The sequence below is a fragment of the Papaver somniferum genome, unplaced genomic scaffold (genome assembly GCF_003573695.1).
Source record: "Papaver somniferum cultivar HN1 unplaced genomic scaffold, ASM357369v1 unplaced-scaffold_133, whole genome shotgun sequence".
NCBI lineage: Eukaryota > Viridiplantae > Streptophyta > Magnoliopsida > Ranunculales > Papaveraceae > Papaver > Papaver somniferum.
The window spans coordinates 11,931,819-11,949,108 of record NW_020622492.1 but is presented as its reverse complement, the minus strand read 5'-3'; positions in this window follow the sequence as shown (position 1 = coordinate 11,949,108).

The window sequence follows — 17,290 nt, the reverse complement described above, 5'->3', positions numbered from 1 at the left end:
AGTTTATAAAGATAAGTTCACTAAACATCGTTTTTAGACATAACCTACTCAAATTTGCGAACTGGGTTCGCGGACTTAAGTTCCCGGATGGAGTTCACAAACTCCAGAAGAAATTCTCGGGTTTGAGAACTTCGCCAGTTCGTGGAATGGGTTCGCGGACTGAGTTCGCGGACTTAGATCACGCACTTCTCCGGTTCACTTGATCAACGAAGTTCGTAAACTTTGGTTCAAACAATAAGGACTTATACATATATGTGTTTCCACAATAATGATTATATCCTCCAAATGGTTATATACTCTAAACTCTCATTTAAATCATTGAAACATTCTCAGAGAACGTTATATAGTTGTTATTCACAAACCAATTTTCGTCAGAGCAATTTTCAAAGTGATTGAAACATAACATGACTTTCGTCACTAGGTAAAGATGAATTTGGCTAAAGCGAAAGATTTACCAACACATATTTCGAGAAATAGATAGGCGAGGTAAACTCGGTTCGAAACACCAAACGTGTATAATCTAAGTCTATATAACAAAATGAATTTTGTCTCAAGATAGGAGATAAATAGACTTTTGAGTGATAGATAAGTTCAAGTCTCCACATACCTTTTGGTCGATGAAGATCCACCAGTTCCTTGAGTATTCATTCGTCTTGTATGATGATTTTCATGGAGTTCTTGAACTCAACTACACTTTCTATCCTAGTCCGAGACCTTAGCTATAGTAGACTAGAAATAAAGATTTATAGTTTTGATCACTAACATTGACAAACATGCTTGAGATAGCAACGCATGCGAGTTCGACCGAGCAATGCTCTAACAATCTCCTCCTTTGTCAATTTTAGTGACAAAACTATCAATACATATGGAATACAAAATATATATAAATAAACTTTTGTAGCTCCTATTCCACATGCCTAATCTTCAACATTACTTGAAATCTTCGTCACTCCCAAGTACTCCAATGATCCCAAAGGTTGTAAGTTTAGCATCATCGTTGTTGAAAATCCGTAGCTATAATTGCGAGAAAACAAGAGTTATCAATCATTGTTATACAGTGTCATAGTATCATTACACAGCGTCAAAGTTCAATTGTATCACAACTTTAACAACAATACTATGGTGATATGTCACTCCCCCTTAGTCAATACTCCATCTCACATGGAAACCACTCCCCCTTACATAATGATCCGAAAACCATTTGTATTTGTAGTGTGAACTACATATTAATTCTCCCCATTTTTGTCAATAAAATTGGAAAAGGTACAAGAACGAGATCCTAATGAAATTTACGAAAGAGACATTTCATGACCAAAAGAAAGCATATATCATCTTATTTAGATGCAATCATAAATCCGAAGCTAAATGCATTCATCAAGGAGTTTATTAAGATACAAGATAACCCCTAAAATATTCCATAGTCGCACTCCCCACAAAGATTTGGCAATTAAGCACAAGTTCAAAAGAACTCTCCCCCATAATATGTCATTCCCGGAAAAACAACAAGAGCGACCTTAATTTCAAAAAGAAAAGAAGTATTTCCTTGGACATAACAAATTACATACAAGTATGAATTTGAATCCAAAATATTAAATTAATCATAAGAGAACCCATGATTAACTTAATCGGAAATGCTCAACACAAGTAAACTTATGGAGACTTAAAAACACTCAAGAAAACCCATAATTAATCTAATCGAAATACACAATCGAACTAATCACAAAAGTAATCAATTTAATTGGTCATGCTCAATACAAAGTATCTCATGGAATAACAACTATGCCAAAACAATTACTCAGTCGATAGAGCTCAACATAAGACACCTTATGGAACAACACCGTATGTACACAAATTGTGGATCGGAGATCGACCTAATACCGTGGAAAAATAAAGGACTCATTCTATTGTCCATCACCATTTGCACAATGACATCCAATAGACATAATCCTTGAACACAAAAGATTTTAACCTATCTTCCATCAAGTTGACATAATAGGATTAACTTTTGTATTTGTCAAAAGTCAATTCATTCTTTCATCAATACATACATATCAACTCACGAACGACTTTTGTTTTGAGAAAGTATGGTACAATCAAGTTCACGGTCGTAAACACACATATCCCATAACAATATTGCAATATATAAAAGCATAAAGATTAATACTTCAAAAATCATCTTCCAAACAAATTTAGAATTTAAACCAATAAACCTAAAAACATGAAGATGAAAACGTTGGACATAGATATGTGTAATCACAATAATTGCTATTCCAAACTCTAGTTATTCTTCTAAGCAAAACAAAAAAAAAATAGAAGATTTACTAGGCAATAAGACCTTTAAAGAATTCTTTATCGTCCCCGAACTCCTTGTCGTCAACCGCCATTGGAACATAAGGTTCATTAAGATAGGAGTTTATATCAATAAACCTTCTTGGCTGATGTTGTCGACCAGGGCCTTCTGAATCTCACGAGTCTTATACACAAAAGCCTTTATTTGTTGAATCTCCATTCGCATCTCCTTCGACCCATCAAGAACATCAGAAAACTTCTGAGAATTTGAAGGAACGGCTCTTGGCTTCCTCACATTCCTTATTTTCCTTAATGATGGAGATAAAGGATATTTTTCTTTTTCCTTCGTGATTAATGGATTAACAATCATATTAACATCTTTTCCATCATAAGACATCATGCTTGGAGTATCCATAAACGTATGGGTTTGTGAGAGGAAATCACAATTTGCTCAATAAGTAGTCTTGAGATAAAAAGAGGTTTCAGAGAAGGAAAAAGGAATGTAGGGTTTTGAAACCTTTAAATAGGTTCGTACACGACCAACTCTCAACCCTATGAAGAGTATAATTATCGATAGTACCCTTTCTTTTGTTTGATAGACAAAAAGAAAGAAAATCTAAGAAAAGAAGAAAACAAACTTTTCCTACAGCCTGAGAGGTACAAAATCATTGTCTCTTTCGATCAGGCACATGAGACAAGCACAACACAATCAAGTTGCGTTGCGGTGAACAACAATTTTTCCACCACTTTCCTCTTGAGAGGAATCTACAGACCTCTGTCTATCAAAACGACTCGACCATACTTTCTTTTCTAATGGTCTTGGTTTATCCTTGGAAACTAACTTCTTAGACGAAGATAAAATCCTACATACCTTAGCGGTCTTCTGAGCAAGTTTAAGATTTCTTACTAAATGATTTTCTCTTCGTTGAAGTTTGTTGACGTGCCTTCGTTGGTGTTTGTACTTGTAACACCTTGATAGTTCATGACCTTTTAACGAACAATAAGAATACGTCAAGTTAGGATAAAAATCAGGCTTTTGAGATGTGCAAGCAGCTAGGCACATGGTGGAACCCGAAACATTACAAACAGAATTTCCAAAGGATGAGTCAACTTTATCTTCCAGAATAATAGGATTATCTTCTGAAAGAATATTAAGATTGATGTATGTATTGCTACAGTAATCAAAATTAATATTTTCACCAATAAGTGCAACACTTGATTTCTCGTCTTCATTAGAATCATAGATGTCAGACATTTCATCAAGAGTTGCGGCAAGACCTTTTTTCCCAGTGTATTTTCTACGATTCGGGTACTCGTTTGCAAAATGACCAAATCCCTTACACTTAAAGCACTGAGGCATATCCTCGTCATCAGTTTCATCAGTATCCCTAAGGAGGAACACGATTATGAGGTTTGACTGATGCCTTAAGCTTATCTCTGGAGAACCGTTTACTTCTCTTCAGTAGAAGATCCATAAACTGTCATGTGATCATCGAGACTGATTTGTCAGGATCTTCATCTGATGAATCTGTCTCAGAGTGATCATCTTCAGAGATATACACTTTTTTTTACTTTTATCAAGTAATTTAGTGTCCTTTATTGCTTTGAACGCAACATCCTTAGATTTGGATGAATGTTCGTGATCAAAGATCTTAAGCTTCCCAACCAGCGTATTTCTGGAGAGATTATCAAGGTTATTTCCCTCAACGATGTCATGCTTCTTAGAATCGTATCTAGATGGCTGGGATCTGAGAATTTTCATCACAATGTCCTTTTCAGGAATAGTCTTACCCAATGCAAAAGATGCATTAACAATTTCAGACACTCTGTGATTAAACTCATCAAATGTTTCTTCATCTGCCATACGAAGGTTTTCCCAAACGGAATTAAGGTTTTGAAGCCTAACATCCTTTTCACTGGTATTTCCTTCAAATATGGTTTCTAAGATATCCCAAGCTTCTTTAGACTTAGTACGATTTGACTCATGCCGCTAAAGATTTGGGGTAATGGCATGTATAATGGCATTCAAACCGTCGGAGTTTTGCTTTGCAGCATTTATCTCGGCAGGGGTGTATTCACCAATGTCCTTGGGAACGTTTACATCTCCAACTGCCACAACGGGAGCATTATAGCCATTAACTACATATACCCATGATTGAAAATCACGTGCTTAAAGAAAAGTTCGAATAGCAATTTTCCACCATAAGTAATTAGAGTCATCGAAGACTGGTGGTACGTTTATTGAGATAACACCTCTGTCCATAGAGTCAGATCACTACAAACACAGACTTGTAAAGTCTTAAATGTGTTTGCCTGCTCTGATACCAATTGAAAAAGTGGGGGTCTAACAACCACACCCAACATTTCGCTTAGCAATCTATATGGACAAACTCCAATATACTTTCTAGAGAATCAACTAGACAGACAGACTCAATCTAAAAAAAAAAGTATATCAAAGAGTTTTTATCTCTATCTCTCGATTTAAATCTTACTCAAGCAAATTGGGAGTCTCAATTTAAATACAAGAGAAATAAACTTGGATGGTACCAAAGACCAATATCCAAGTGTCAATCAATTTAAATCAACAACCAAACGGTCGGATGTTAAAATTGATTGAACAACGCACAACCTGTATTATTTCAATTATATAAAAAAATATAATACGGAAAAGAAATAACACAGACACCAGAAATTTTGTTAATGAGGAAACCGCAAATGCAGAAAAACCCCGAGACCTAGTCCAGATTGAACACACGTTGTATTAAGCCGCTACAAACACTAGCCTACTCCAAACTAACTTCGGTCTGGACTGTAGTTGAACCCCAACCAATCTTACACTGATCCAAGGTACAGTTATGCTCCTATGTCTCTGATCCCAACAGGATACTATGTACTTGATTCCCTTAGCTGATCTGACCCACAACTAAAAGTTGCTACGACCCAAAGTCGAAGACTTTAATAAAAAAATCTGTATCACACAGAAAAGTCAACGATAATAGATAAATTCATCTCCCACGAATATACCTATGAGTTTTGTTCCGTCTTTTAATAGATCAAGGTGAACATGAACCAATTGATAATCCAGAATTATATTCCCGAAGAACAGCCTAGTATTATCAATCACCTCACAATAGTCTTAATCGACGCAGCGAGAAAAGATATTGTGGAATCACAAACGATGAGACAAAGATGTTTGTGATTACTTTTTATCTTGCTTATCGGAGATAGGAATCTCAAGATAATTATTACAATTTTACTCGTACAATAGAAAGGGCAAGATCTGATCACACAACTACAAGAAAAGTAGTATCGGTCTGGCTTCACAATCCCATTTAAGACTTTAAGTCGTTAACCTGGTTTAGAAGAAGAAACCAAAGGTTAAAGAAGAATCGATTCTAGCTTAGCACAACTAGTATCACACAGAATGTGTGGGGATTAGGTTTCCCAGTTGCTAGAGTTCTCCCTTATATAGTCTTTCAAATCAGGGTTTGCAATAAATGTTAGCTTGGTAACAAAGCATTCAATATTCACCATTAGATGAAAACCTGATTTAGATTCAAGCTAATATTTATCAACCGTTAGATCGAAAACATAGCTTGTTATACACAAATGAAATGCACGTTCATGGGCTTGTGTAACCGTACCAAAACTTGTACATTAGTTGGTTCAATAATAGTTAACCAAATAATTAGCCATATGATCACTTTCATATAACCCATATTCTTCTTCACCATAACTAGTTCAAATGACTTAAATGAAATAGTTAGAGAGTTGTTCAATTGCAAGGAAATCTTATGCACTACACACGACACAATTAAAGCAAAAACAAAAACGATTTGATTCACATGAATCGGTTCATGAACTCTATAGCCACGGTTGAAAATTGCATTCCTTAGTTTATAAAGATAAGTTAACTAAACATCGTTTTTATACATAACATACTCAAGTTCACGGAATGGGTTCGCGGACTTAAGTTCCCAGATGGAGTTCAAAAACTCCAACAGAAATTTTCGGGTTTGAGAACTTCGCCAGTTCGCGGACTGATTTCGCGGACTTAGCTCACGCACTTCTCCGGTTCACTTGATCAAAAAAGTTCAAAAACTTTGGTTCAAGTAATAAGGACTTATACATATATGTGTTTCCACAATAATGCTTATATCCTCCAAATGGTTATATAGTCTAAACTCTCATTTCAATCATTGAAACATTCTCAGAGAACGTTATATAGTTGTTATTCACAAACCATTTTTCGTCAGAGCAATTTTCAAAGTGATTGAAATATAACATGACTTTCGTCACTAGGTAAATATGAACTTGGCTAAAGCGAAAGCTTTACCAACACATATGTCGAGAAATAAATAGGCGAGGAAAAATCGGCTCGAAATACCAAATGTGTATAATCTAAGTCTATATAGCAAAACGACTTTTGTCTCAAGATAGGAGATAAATAGACTTTTGAGTGATAGATAAGTTCAAGTCTCCACATAACTTTTAGTCGATGAAGATCCACCAGTTCCTTGAGTAGTCCTTCGTCTTGTATGATAATTTCCATGGAGTTCTTGAGGTCAACTACACTTTTTATCCTAGTCCGAGACCTTAGCTATAGTAGACTAGAAATCAAGACTTATAGTTTTGATCACTAACATTGACAAACATGCTTGAGATAGCAACACATGCGAGTTCGACCGAGCAATACTCTAACAAAAAGGCATATGAACTTATTGTTCCAAAATACCAACGTTCAGTCAATGATAAAAAAGAAAAGTTATATCAATGTTATGGATGAATTTGAAGTATCAGATTATCAGGAAGAATATGCTGTTGATATTCAAAATACCAGGAGAACAAACTCAACCCAGTTTTCAGGGATGATGAGTCACCATGCAATGTCATTTACTTGTGACAACAATGCTTCCACATCATCTGCAGGTTTACGTAATGATCAATCAGTTAACTTATAGGTGCAGTTATCATCAGTTAATAATTTTCTGGGAAATAAGATGCCAGCAGTTACCCATACAACCGTTCATGGTAATTATCCAATGTGAAAAATACTAGAACCACCCTACTATATGGGTTCAATATTTAGAAGCCCCACAAAATGGATTTTCCACTATCAACTCCAAACTTTCCATTTTTGATATTTTTAGGCCCAGAACTTTTATATTTGGGGACAGGTTTTGAATTCTTATGGATTGCTGACGCCAGCACCTTTTTTAATAAATCTGAAAATACCAAAATTAACCTCCAGTATTTATAGTCGTTTTATACAGTAACAGAAACAGAAAATCAAATCAATTAGTTTTTCAGCTCTCTCTTCTCTCTGCTCTCGTTAATTGTTTCTTCATAAACAGAATTAGATTTTTTCTTAACATGAAATCGTTGCATTGAAGAACAAGAGTTCGTTAGTTTGCTGTTATGTTGAAGACGAGAGGAAGAACAAGGATTCATTATTTTTTTTCTCAATTTGTTGATGTTATTCACTGGATTTCAGATCTGACGAGATTGAGACAATGCATTGAAGAACAACAAATAGGTTTGTATCAATTTATCTTTTATGTTTGTATCAAATAGGTTTGATTCATTAGTTCTACTGATTTTGGATTTTTTGTTTTGTTTCTATTTTGTTGAGTCTGAGAAGAGGAAGAAGACAGGTTGGAATAGAGAAATCAACATAGGTACTAATTTTATTTTCGATCTAGTTTTCAGTTCCATTGATTTCTATTCTTATGATTTGGATCTAGTTTTTCACTTTTTTGATTTGGTTCGAAATTGAGTATGTGTTTGGTTGATATTACAACAGGATTGGTTGATACTGAGAAGAGGAATAGAAAAAACATTGTTTCAGAAGAAAGAAAACAACAAATCTAGGTACGAATTTTATTTTGGTTTGATTTTAAATCTTTTTTCAATTTTTTTTTTAATTATTTGTTGTTCTTGCATGTACGATCTGAGAATTTGTTTCTTAATTTTTGTTGATACTGAGAGGAGTATGAAGAAACAATTTTGTTTCAGAAGAACAAATGTTTACAAATAATTGATTTAGGCATGCTGTTTTTTTGTTACAGTATGTGTAACTTGAGGTTACACATATATATCCTGTTGTATTTTAAGCATGTGTAAGGAAGATGCAGATACAATTTTGTTTCAGAAGAACAACAATTGATGTAGAGATCACATTTTTTAGTTACAACATGTGTGACTTTAGTTTACACATATATGTCCTGTTGTATTTTAAGCATGTGTAACTTGAAGTTACATATATATGTCATGTATCATGTTTTATTTTGTAAACAGTTGTATCATTTGTATCTTTTGCTCATATTTCTATTGTTGAGTTTGTCGATTGCTCATTGTATTTTTTATCTTACCGCATAGAATATACTTCTCACGAGGGGGCAACGCCCCCGAGTGAATTGCGTTCGTTTTTTTATTTTGATATTTTTATTATATGTTTGTAGTTTCCAGGTTGTCATGGATCATGTTGGTTGCATCGCTGTTGTTCGCTACTTTTCAGATTTCATAACCATTCATATTAATGTTGAAACTAAACTTGATGAGTTTAAGGAACAAGTTTGCAAGGAATTGAAGCAATTTACTACACTTGGTATTTGTTTCTTCTTCCGAGAAGGTGGGAAAGAATTTCCGGTTGACTGTGATTATTCGCTTTAATCTCTTGCATCCATCACAAATAGTAAAAAGAAGACCAATGTTGATTTTTTTTTGCAAAATGTGACTCATGTAGCCTCTTCATCTAGCTCTGGGGTAGCTTCTTCTATTTCTAATGGTTCTAGTACATCTTCGTCGAGAAACAATCGTTCTGTTGCAATGTATTTGGAACATAAAATCAAGCCTGCAAAACCTTTGTTATCGGATGGTTGGCCCAAGGTCCTTGGTGAGATTGGTCATGTGCTTGTTGAAGGAGTTAAGCAAGTCAGGGTTGATTTCACCAAGTATCGTCTTCGCACTGGTTTCAACATGGTTGTAACACACAATGAGCGTTCTAGGTTCACGGATAAGTGTGCAGAAAAACGATGCGGCTGGAAATTTCATGCAGCTTCTATTGATGAAAGGAACGAAATGTTTCAGGTAGGTTTTCTGTGTTTTGTCATCTTATGCTTAGCATATGTTATGTTTTGTTACAGTATGTGTAACTTTGGGTTACACATGATGTTTTTCGCACCATATTGTTTTTGGTTGTTTTGTTTATATTTTTTATGAACTTCTTCAGGTCAGGTCTTATAACCCTGAGCACATTTGTGGTGTTGGTGGGCGCAACTTGAATCAAAAATACTCCACCAGCTTCACGTCTAGTTTGATTGAGGAAGAAGTTCGGAAAAATTCTCACAAGAAGCCTAAGAAGATTGCAGCTGATTTCCATACCAACTATGGGATTACCATGGAGTACTGTCAGGCCTATAATGGCAGGGAAAAGGTTTATAAGACCATCTATGGCGACGATGTGAAGTCATACGTGCACTCGGTATGGTATATTGATGTTATAAAGGAAACCAACCCTGGTAATGTTATAAAGTTTGAATTTTATCCTGCAAAGAAACAATTCCAATGTATTTTCATTGCGTTTGATGCATGCATCAAAGGGTACCGGTTTTGTCGGCCAATGGTATACTTGGATGCTACTTTCCTTACTGGTAGATTCAGAGGTTTCTTGATGGCATCTACTGGTATCAATGGTGGTAAAGGTATGTTTTTTTATGTTTTTTTGAACTACTTTAGTTGATAAATAACTGAGAGTTACACATGTGTAACTCTCAGTTACACATTGGTTTACTCAGTATGTAACTAAGAAAATAATATCTGCAACTTTAAGGTACACATTTGTTCTAGGATGTGTAACTTGTATTTACACATTGTTTTATGTTTTTGTGAAACTTATTATTTTTTCAATTCTGCACAATTTTTTTTGTAGGATTTTTTCCACTTGCTGTGGCACTAGTCGATTCTGAGAATGTCAACAACTGGGAGTGGTTTTTAAGGAATTTGACTGAAGTTGTTGGTCATGGGAGGCCAATCACCTTCCTTTCGGATCGCCATGAAGGACTCTTGCAGGGTATTCCACTTGTCTATCCAGATTCGTTCCACGGATTTTTCTACTATAATTTGAAGACTAATCTTCCCATCAATGGCTCAAATCCTAGGTACACGCTTGTGTTGGACCTTTTCCAAGAAGCGATATACGCACTCTCACTTGAAAACCATGCTAAGGCCATACAGAAAATTAGAGATTTGAACTGTGATTGGGTGGCTGATTACATCGAGACCATCCCACCTGAATCATATGCCAATGCCTATTTCAAAGGTTATCTGTATGGACGCACATCTATTACACTAGCAGAAGCGCTCAATAACTGGGTTCTGGTTCACAAGAAGATGCTTGCATCTGCTCTTCTTGATCAGGTTAATAGAGTTCTTTTTTATTTTTTGTTGTTGTCGTCTTTTATTTCTTGTTTTGTCACTTTTTATATTCATAAGTATTTTTCCTTTTCAGTTTAGGAGGAAAATAATGGTAATGATGGCAGACCGTCGTGAAATTGGAGCTAATATGATGACTCCGTTAACCCCAGAGTATGAGGAGAATCTTAAGGCTCTTCAAGATGAAGGTTTGGCTTGGGAAGTATTGGTGGCTAGTCCTACCGTGTTTGAAGTTTTTAGCGAAAGCACTCACATGGTGGACCTCGAACACCAGACTTGCACCTGTCAAAGGTTTTGTTTCTTATGCTTTTTCTTTTCTTTTTGTATGTTCATTTTTTTGAAAGTTTACAGGATGTGTAACTTCTAGTTACACTAGACATATGGATATGTAACTACTAATTACACATCTCGTTTTGCATGTGTAACTGGAAGATACACATCCTGTATATGCATGTGTTTCTAGCTGATTTTTGTGTGTTTTATGATTTCCTTGTGTAACCAGCCGAGTGTTTATATTCTTGTTTTAGTTTTTTTTGAAGGTGGCGTATATACGGTTTCCCTTGTGCTCATGCTCTTGCAGCCATACGGAATATTAAACGTGAGGCTATTGATTTCATTTCACCTTATTTTACGAGCGACTATTTTAGGAAGACTTGTTTGCATGCCATCCAGCCAATTCCCAACTACAATAGCCTGTTGAAATTAAAGAAGACGACACCATCAACCCGCCTATCGTAAAGAAGCAACCAGGTATACCCCCAGGAAAAAGGATTCTAAGTAAAGGTGAGAAGAAGGTAAAGAGGAAAGTTCATTGCAGCAATTGCAAGGAAGCAGGTCACAACAGGGCAGGTTGCAAGAATCCTCCGAAGTACACACCCCCTAGCTTTAAGCTGAAGAAGTTCATTTATGCAAGTATTGATTTTATGTGCGGTTTCTTATTTGTCTTGGATTATTTGTTTTTTTAGTTTTCTTCATGTTGGTTTGCATGGACCAAACGTTTTTATTTTTCTTCAACGTTCATTATGTGCAAGGATCATTTATTCAGATTTTATATTTTTGTGAGTTCACAGGTGAAATGTGTTTCTATTCCCAGTGTGTGTCTTCTGAACACAGAAGGGAAATGCATATGTAACTTTGGTTTACACTTATAAAATATGGATGTGTAACTATTGCTTACACATTGTTATTTTTACATTTTTTTGATTTAGCTTGTCTTAATTGCATGTGTAACTATGAGTTACTTAACCTATGTTTCAGCATTTGACCCTGTTATACATTCCACTATATTTGTCTTTACATGTTGTCTGGAAACAGTTATTTTTTAACATATGTAACTTCAACTTACACATCTTAATTTGATGTGTAACTGCCAGTTACATATCTTAATTTTATGTGTAACTTTAAGTTACTTAACCTGTTGCATACTTCTGAAACCTTTGCAAACAACAGAAAAGTTCTAATAACAACTTGTATTTAGCAAAAGTATAGAAGTCTGCAAATCCAAACATATCTAAAAACATATCTAAACAGCTTATAATTAGCAAAAGTATAAAAGTATAGAAGTATGCAAATCCAAACATATCTAAAAACATATCTAAACAACTTGTATTTAACAAAAGTATAGAAGTCTGCAAATCCAAACATATCTAAAAACATATCTCCAAGTCTAAGACAAGTATAGAAGCTTTTTTAATGCAAAGAACTGCTTTACACAACTCCGGAAGGATCTGAAATGATCTTGTAAAGATGGTTGCCCTCATTTTGTTCACCTTGTTGATCATTATATCCACCATTGGTGTAGCTAATTTTGGTTCAAGTGTCTAATTATTCATCCTTGTCTTCATGTAATAGCATACAAATAGAAGACAGTCGGGAAATGAACCTTGTTTGGGCGTATTGACATTTTTTGCAGCTGGTTTCAACCCAACAGGAATGAGGTATTTCAGTGCTGAAGTTACTTCAGCTGCATATGCCTTGGCTTGCTTCAAGTGAGTTTGCCTGTTGACCTTATTGTCTGACGAGTTATAGTGGTACCAAGATTGACCTCGCCTCAAGTCGAACTCTAGTAGCGTGTAGTGTGTGTCGCCATTACACATTGGTGCGAAAATTCTGATTGGGCTGCGACACTCATTGAAGTCCTTATGCAGCTTGGAAATCCATAATTTCTCGAAATAACCATCCTTGTTCACAAAATATTGATACACAAACCATTTGGAATATCAACCACACATTTTAACTTAAAAAATCAAAAAGTTACAAATGCAGCAATGAATTTATTATATTTACACACTCTTGGGTGTTACACTTGAAAAATATGGACGTGTAACCTCAAATTACACATTATAAATGCATATGTAACCCAAGGTTACACAATTTGCAAACCCAACATATTCACATTCCACTATCATGTGTAACTTTAAGTTACGTAACCTTTTTGAAGTTACATACAACAAGATTTTTAAATTGAGATGACTACTTACATATGCTTTCGGTGAGAGGAATAATGATTTTTCATACTTCGGATTTGAGTTCATCTTCGTCTTTAACTTGCTGATGTAGAAATCAATGAATTCTGACTCCAATTATGATTCTTGGCTTGTAAGTTGAAGCAAAAGTTCCCCACTTATATCAAAGAGTGTGCTACCATCATTTTTGTATTCGACCCGAGGAATGTCTCTACATTGGAAAGAATAAATAATTAAACAACACAACAGAATCAAGTAGTATGATACAATGTTTTAATATTAAAATGACGTATCACAACACCATAAAAGAAGAATCAAGCTTTGGTTTAGGTTATATCTACTTACGTTTTGGGATGTGTATTGAAATATGTAAGTACTTGCTCCTTTTGATCGGCATCCAGCATTTCAATTACTTGGGAACCTTTAACATCCTTTCTCATTGTCCCACCATCATCTTCTGGAACTGCATCCATTGTTCTTCTACTTCTGGAACTGCAGCCATTGTTTCTACTCTTTCTTGTGGAACTGCATCCATTGTTTCTTCATTAGGAGTCTTCTTAATCTTCTTCGACTTTCTTTCATAAAGTACCAGATCTTCTTTTTCAATTGTTCTATTCCTCAAAACTCGTTGTTGTATTTGGTTGTTCTCAGCTTCCTTGATTAGTTCTCCGACGGGTTTTGGAGTTATATCTAGGCCAAGGCTAAAAATCCTTTCACTATCAATGTTTTCCTGAGTTTGAGCTGTGCAACAAAAATAAGCAGAATCAAAAAAAAGTTGCACATGTTCAACTTGTGTAACCTGAAGTTACACTTGCCTTGCATAGGATGTGTAACAGAAAGCTACGTACACTTGTATTACACGTGTGTAGCCTTAAGTTACACATGCCTATACAATGTGTAACGTGAAGTTACACTTGCATTATGAACAACATAAGAAGGAAAAAAATCATAAGAAGTTGCAAAAGGAAGACATGTTACCGCTGGAGATAATTTCTGGATTCTCCATCTCTGCAGGTCCGTGTTCATAGATTCCTTTACCTTGGTTAATGTCTCTTACAACCACATCTAGTATATAAATTATTTCAACATCCGTCATCTCAGGATTGTCACCTGGCTGGGTTGTAGCAGTTATCACCATAGAGTCATGAAACACTTTTGGCTGAGTTGAAGCGAAACTGTCATTAAAAGTTTCAGGTGTTGGTTGAGTTGGAGCAGTCATAACCAAATCGTCACCAACAGTTTCAGGTGTATCTACTTCGACATTTTCAGTTATATCATCACTTGTGGCTTTCTCCTGCGCCCCATCCACAACTCCACCTTCTGCAACTTTCTTTTGCACCTCATCCGGAACAGGTGTCTCTTCACCAGCTTTCTTCTGCTCCTCATCAACAAGATTTGAAGGAGTGGGATTTTTCTTCGCAACTGGCTTCTTCTTTGTAAGAGGAGTCTTGCATGTTGTCACACTCTTCATACTCGAACTGTATGTCCTGAGAGGCTTTTTGCGCCCCTATGCAGCAGTTTGAGCTTGCAGAATTGTTGTCGTATTTCCAGCTGCAAGACTTATACATGGAACTGGACAAGGATTAAAATGAGAAACTTTGTTTATTTAGGATGATGATGATGATGTTACACATGAGAAACTTTGTTTTTTTAAAATAAAAATTCACGAAGAATATATCATGTGTAATCGACAGCTACACATGCATATGACTTGGATACCTAGCATGTGTAATTTTTTGGTTGAAAATTTTGTTCATTTTAGCATGTGTAACTCCATGTGACACATGCATCTAACTAGTGTAACCAAAAGTTACACATGCATATAGCATGTGTAACTAGGGATTACACATCCATATGATTTGTGTACTCAACAATTACTAAGTCTAATCTGATACCTCTAGCAAAAATAAATTCACCAAAGTATAAAACTAAAAAGGTTCAAAGACCTTAGTGTCAACTAATTGGGTACCTCTATACATGTCAACTAAATGGGTACCTCTATACATGTCAACTAATATATCATTATCACTATCAAGTTAAAGCATATTAAAAATGAACAACTACTTACATTCTTCATGGAAGGAAGTTTTCGTGTCATCTTTCTCTTTCTCTTGCTCAGTCTCTTTCTCAAACTCTTCTTTTTCATGCTCAGTAGCTCCATGCTCAGTACCTCCATGTCCTTGATGCATAAACTCTTCCTGATGCTCAGTACCTCCATGTCCTTGTCCACCATCTTCTTGTTGCATAAACTCTTCACGGGTCACTTTGTAAGGTTCAATACCCATTGCTCTCATAATTTTGCAACTAAATGTGTGAATCTTGTATTCTGGTGTTCCTGAAAGGTCCCCTTCTGATATCCCTTCTCTGGCAATTCCATATACTGCATCAAACATTTCTTGCTTTGCTTGCAGTTGCTCTTTCAGTTTTTCATTCTCAATGGTTTGCTCTTTCAGCCACCTTTGCAGTTTTCGTCCTTGCTTGGTACCACGGTTGATATACCAAGCTGCTTTTCAAGTTGTGAAAACTCATCCACAAAGCTAGGAGTTGGCTGCAATTAACAGATGGAGAGGTTAAAAAGAGATAGCAAAAACAGTTAAACAATCTAAATATACAAATTTTCAGTTGTATGTGTAACTTAAACATACATAAGCACATTTATATGTGTAACCTATAGTTACACAAAATATTGAATTCACTAGTGTTATCTTTTGCATGTGTAACTTATAGTTACACAAGCAAATTTAAGTGTGTAGCTTATAGCTACACATGAAAATTTTGATTACATCCAACTCATATAACATATAACACTTACCAAAAATTATAGTACAAAACATAAACCAACTAACATATAACACTTACCGAAAACTCTGTCATGTTTGTTCTAGAAATGTAATCCGAAATCTGGTATAGATCCCACCTTCCAACCCTTGGGATATCTTGTTCATGGTTCGCAAATTTCTGGATTAAGCCTTCTGGGGTGTGTTCAGCAAACAATATCTGCAACATATAAATTTAATTAGTCGATTGAACTAAAATATCCACAACGTAACAGTAAAACTCCTGGAATAGAAATTACACACAAGCTTTACCAGTAGGTATTGAACACAAGCCTTCACATTTCACATACAATCAACATTAGTATGAATCTCTTCAAACAAGTGCTCGTGTATTAAATCAGGCCACGACACCTTGGTCACCGTCTCATAAGTTTCAACGATACTAAGATATTTCACGTTCACTCTATTAGCATTTACGTCGCCAAAAAATAACACACAGCAAAGATAAAAACCTATCAAACAAACTAGATTCTTGTCATCAACTTTTCTTCTTCTCTCTGTAGCATTTATGTCATTCATAAATTTTTTTATCTTCTCTATAATGTTCTTCTTAGTCACCGTCTTCTGATGTTTTGTAGTTTTGATATCAGTGAAGAACTTGTTGTATAAAACATTGTCATCCAAATCACGATGAGAAAAGTACTTTAACAGCTTTTGACCTTTTCTACTTCCAATACTTTGCATGCAAAATATACCATCCAACTTTGCCGGTGTAGACTCTATAAACTTATCATCACCAAACTTGAAAGAATACGATGTCTCACAATCCATATCAAAGTAATTCAAAAGCTTCAAGACGTCATGTTTGTTGATACTGATTTGTCTTGTTGTACTTGGTTCAGCTTCATTATATTCATTGTAATACATCATTACGAGTTTACCGTAAGCAGCTCTCCTAATATAGTTTTGAGCCCCATCAGTCAGTCCTATAGGTTTTATCACCTTTACCAAATCCTTAACTGCATTCAACGATTGCGTTAATTTTCCTGTACACATCACACACAAAAATAGGATGAGTCAGTATGTTGTGTACTTATCAAATACACTCCTTTTTAATTGCAAAGTCAAAATCATGTTACAAACTATATGTATTTTCCAAGTACACAAACTGAATCATTCTATTATGTGTTGTGTAACTTTAACTTACACATGCATCTGAAGGTTTACAGACATCATTTTTGATGTGTAACTATTATTTAAACACAATACAATCATAGGTGATATTTTGCATGTGTAATTTCTAGTTACACGGTCAATTGGCAAGTT